The sequence below is a fragment of the Penaeus monodon genome, chromosome 8 (assembly GCF_015228065.2).
Source record: "Penaeus monodon isolate SGIC_2016 chromosome 8, NSTDA_Pmon_1, whole genome shotgun sequence".
Taxonomy (NCBI): domain Eukaryota; kingdom Metazoa; phylum Arthropoda; class Malacostraca; order Decapoda; family Penaeidae; genus Penaeus; species Penaeus monodon.
The window spans coordinates 45,937,920-45,942,919 of record NC_051393.1 but is presented as its reverse complement, the minus strand read 5'-3'; positions in this window follow the sequence as shown (position 1 = coordinate 45,942,919).

Genomic DNA, 5,000 nt, shown 5'->3' with positions numbered 1-5,000 from the left:
TTTATAAAGTAATTTCTCCTTTTTTCTTTCTTTCTTTCTTTCTTTCTCATTTCTGTTTTCTTTGCTAATATATTTACATCTAAGTGTTTACTCTTTCTCGTCTGTTTCCTATAATTATTTTATCTCTATTTATCTATTATCAATGAGATCTTCCTTTTTTTCTATTTGTTGATTTCTCTGTTTATCTACCTATTCTATCAATTAATCTTCCTATTCCTATCTATCTTTCTCTTATCTTTTCTTTCTCGTCTTTCGCATGACCTCTATTTTATCTCGCACCTTCTTTTTGTGCAACATTTTAGAATATCATCAGCTTTTGATACTATCACTTGTCTTGTTTCCTTCTTCTGATTACGTGTCTGTTTGTACGTCTCTATTTATGTCTGTCTGTCTGTCTGTCTGTGACTCTCGCGCTCCCCCTCTTCTCCTATTTTTAATTCTCTTTTGTGTCCCCCACCCCCACTTTTCATCGCTATCCCTGTGCTTGCTCCCTCTCCATTTTCCTCCGCCCCCTCTCTCTCTTCTTTTCTTTATCTGCCTGTCTCTGTCTCTCCCCTTCTCTCTCTATACTCCTCTGCCGTCCTGCCTGCTTACCTGTCTGTCTGTCTATCTCTTCTCCTCCTCCTCCCCTCTGTCTGTCTGTTTCTATCTCTGCCTCTCTTTCTCTTTCTTTTTCTCTCTGTCTCCCTCTCTTTCTCTCGCTCTCGCTTTCGCTCTCTCTCTCTCTCTCTCTCTCTCTCTCTCTCTCTCTCTCTCTCTCTCTCTCTCTCTCTCTCTCTCTCTCTCTCTCTCTCTCTCTCTCTCTCTCTCTCTGGTACGTATTTATTTCTGCCGATGCCAAATATTTCTTGCTTGAAGCTAATTATTTACTCTGAGAGTCTTTATTTGATTTTAAAACGTTCCCGTGTCTCCCCTCTATCAAAGTCAAGTTGTAATATATTGTATATTGATAAATTTGTTTTTCGGAAATCATCAAATTCTGAGCTGGAGGAAAATCCTTTGGCTTCATAAATCTCACTTTATATCTTCACACACAGAATTGCATCTAGTTATTTTCTAAGATATGAATGTAATTAGGGAGTCCCTTTTTTATCGAAGAGGACTGTCGACCCACGAACCTTAGGGCGAAACCGTACTATATTCCCCGTGGCTACAAGGGGTGAAACTATTTGTGACAGGTACTGGTCGATGTCGATAAATTAGCAGGCAGGAGGAGTGGCTGGGATTCTGGTTGCTCTTGCCAGCCTTATGTGCAGTCTCACACTTCTTGTGTACAAAGTCAGCGTTGTCAGACCCGTGGCACTTCTCGTACATAACCCCGAGATGTTGCCAGTCGCGAGAGGAACCTCACGTTTCAGACCTGGTGTTGCTGGCCCCCCTTAGCGTGTCCTTCTTTACGTCAACTTTCGGTGTTTGTTGCATCGCCACGTGAGCAGGCAACCTTGAACGTTGGAGCTCTTCTTGCATCTCTTCGCACTTCATACCCTCGGCTCCTCTTGACGTACAGCCTCACATATCGTCATCGAAAAACACGTTCTTGCGACGAAACGTGAGCGAGGTAAATGTATTTATAATGTTACAGGTTACATGCTGCCAGACCCGAAGCCCTTCGCTCACAACACCCTTGAGGTCGTAGACTTGCACACTTCCCGTCACCACAAAAGTGTCACATTATGTCTCCTTTCTGCCACTGTTGCCTTAAGAATGAATGGGATATTCTCCGTTTGAATGGGAAAATGAACGAGTGAATATAACTACGTAGGTCGGTCGGCATGTTTCATCTGTGAATAATGGATAATACATAAACATACACGCACGAACAGTGTTCATTGCGGCAAATGTAGAAAAAAGAATGAATGAGAATGTATATCCTCACAGCGAAAGAGATGCATTCGACCGGTTCTGTCTATATATTCGTCAGAAATACATTAATTCTTAAGTATTATTGATGAAAGTACAATAGAAATCAGTTAAATACATTTCTTGTGCCGTGAAGATATGAATTCCTCATTCATAAATTTATCTATATACAGGCATCTCTGCATGTACGTCGCAGGTAGTTTGATAAACATAGATTAAGACAGGCATGCGTATATAGGATGAATAGATAGATTAATAGATGAACACACACACACACACACACACACACACACACACACACACACACACACACACACACACACACACACACACACACACACACACACACACACACACACACACACCCCACACACACACACACACACACACACACGCACGCACACAATCAAACACACACACATGCAAACACAAAGAGAGAGAGAGAGAGAGAGAGAGAGAGAGAGAGAGAGAGAGAGAGAGAGAGAGAGAGAGAGAGAGAGAGAGAGAGAGAGAGAGAGAGAGAGAGAGAGAGAGAGAGAGAGTTTACCAGCAAGATGCCAGGAAGCCAGGGGGGGTGAGAGAGCCAGTAGGCGGTGAGAAATCACTCTACACTCTCCCGTGCAACAGAAGGGGGGAAGGGGGACTGCGTTGCAAATTCTAACCTTTCTCTTCTACAAGTAGGAATTCCGCTGCCAAAATATGTACCAGAGAATGAAGTTTTCTTTGGGCGAATATGCAAATAGAAATTGTGCCAGACGTATATATATTTTATGGCTAATTACCATTTGTCCACCAACAAACATTCCAGTTAAGTTTCAACTGACTCCCAGAAAATGACTTTTCTAACTGTCATTCTGTCTGCTTATCAACTCCGAAACCCTCTTATCTGGTCAATTACCTAACTAATTACCTCTTTCTGTTTTAATTATATGCATCATTATTTCTCATCTCTATGTTTCATTTTTCCAAATTTCCCTTGATATTCTTATTTCTTGAAAGAATGCAACTGTTCGTAGCATTATAATAAATAACACAGGCGGTGTTCATCAAAGCCCTAACTTTTTACACATTAAAGTTATATGATCATAGACGGGCGTGGGCGGTCCGTGGGCGTGAGAAGTGTGGGTGTATGGGGTGGAGTGGATGTTTTCGGTGGGGGGGGGGGGGTGAGAGCATCTCTCTGCCCAAAAGCAAAGGCACATCTCCCCAAGGTCAGGCAGGAACAAACACTCGGCCATCTAAAATGTATCCAAAGTTATACGAAGGGGAACACGAGGGTAAATTTTAGCATTTATATCTCGTTGATGATGATGATGATGATGAACTTCATCAAAGGAATACAACTACTACTTTTGCTACTACTACTAATACTACTAGTACTAGTACAAACACTACTTCTTCTTCTTTTAACGGTAGGTTCATGTCTGAGCCGCCGTGGTCACAGCATGATACTTAATTGTAGTTTTCATGCTGTGATGCTCTTGGAGTGAGTACGTGGTAGGGTCCCCAGTTCCTTTCCACGGAGAGTGCCGGTGTTACCTTTTAGGTAATCATTCCCTCTACTTATCCGGGCTTGGGACCAGCACTGACTTGGGCTGGCTTGGCCACTCAGTGGCTAGGTAGGCAATCAAGGTGAAGTTCCTTGCCCAAGGGAACAGCATGGCGGTCGGTGACTCGAAACCTCGAATTCAGATTGCCGTCGTGACAGACAAACACTACTACTAACACCATAACTACTACTACTCGTACTTCTTCAAAAACATCTACTACTACTCCTACTAATAAACTGCTACTACTGTAACTATCACTAGTACTGCTACTACTACTGCTACTACTACTTTTACTACTACTGCTACTACTACTATTACTACTACTACTCCTACCAATACTACTTCTACTACTACTATCACAATTACTATTTCTACTACTTCTACTACCACCAATGATTGTTCACTTTATTTTAATTGTCTGGTGTCGACATGACCAAACTTCTTCCCTCTTCCCCATCTAAAAAAAAAAAAAAACTGTCTTACGGATATCCACTTACCATCCTCCGACTAACGTTACCCTCCCCCCACCCCCCACCCCCCAAAAAAAAGAACTTAGAAAAAAGACAAATAAATCGTGTGTTGGTTAGATGGACAGGTGACTGAAGGACAAATATCAAAAGCGTAAAAAGATCCCAACTTAGGGGGGGAGGAGGAGGAGGAGGAGGAGGAGGAGGAGGGGGTGGAGGAGGGGGGGAGGAGGGGGTGGAGGAGGGGGTGGAGGAGGGGGTGGAGGAGGAGGAGGAGGAGGAGGAGGGGAGGAGGAGGAGGAGGAGGAGGAGGAGGAGGAGGAGGAGGAGGAGGAGGAGGAGGAGGAGGAGGAGGAGGAGGATGGGAAAGGGGTGAAGAAAGAGGGAGAGAGAGAAAGGGGAGGAAGAAGTGGAAAACAGACCGAAAGATGATTCCAAAAAGCGAATAAAAGAGGGAACAGGAAAGTGAAAGAAGAAGAGGGGTATAAGGACACTGGAATAAGAAACAAGAGAAAGAGAAAGATTTTTTTCCCGAAAGACAAGAGGGAATGAAAGTCGGGAAAAGAGAAACAGAATAATGGACAGAACATAAAATCAATTGAGGATAAAAGGGTACATTAGAAAGGGGAAGAAGAGAACAGAAAAAAGGAAGATGAGAAAAATATAGAGAAGGACAAGGAAGAATAATAAGGGAGGGGGGAGGGAAAAGGGAATATGGAAAAGAAGGGCCAGAAGAGAGGGCAGGAAAGAGGGAAGCAAGAAGGGTAAGAACTGGAGAAAGAGATAACATAATAAAAAGGGAGGGAGGAAGGGAAAGAAAATAAAGAGAGGGAAAATATAAGAAAGAGGGTAAGAGGACAGGCAAGAAAGAGGAAAAGATAAAGCATAAAAAAAAGAGAGAGAGGGAAGAAGTACCGAGAAACGAAGGAAAGACAAAGAAATGAGAAAGATGAAGAATAAGAAAAGAAGAAAGGGAGAAGGGGGGCAGGAGAAGAGGGGAAGGAGGGAGAGAGAGAGAGAGAGGGAGGGAGGGAGGGAGGAAGGGCTGGTGTCACGCCCGTGTTTTCTGTGTCAATAAAATCATGAGATGTTCAAACTGTCGAGACGACGGCGGGCGAGAGGA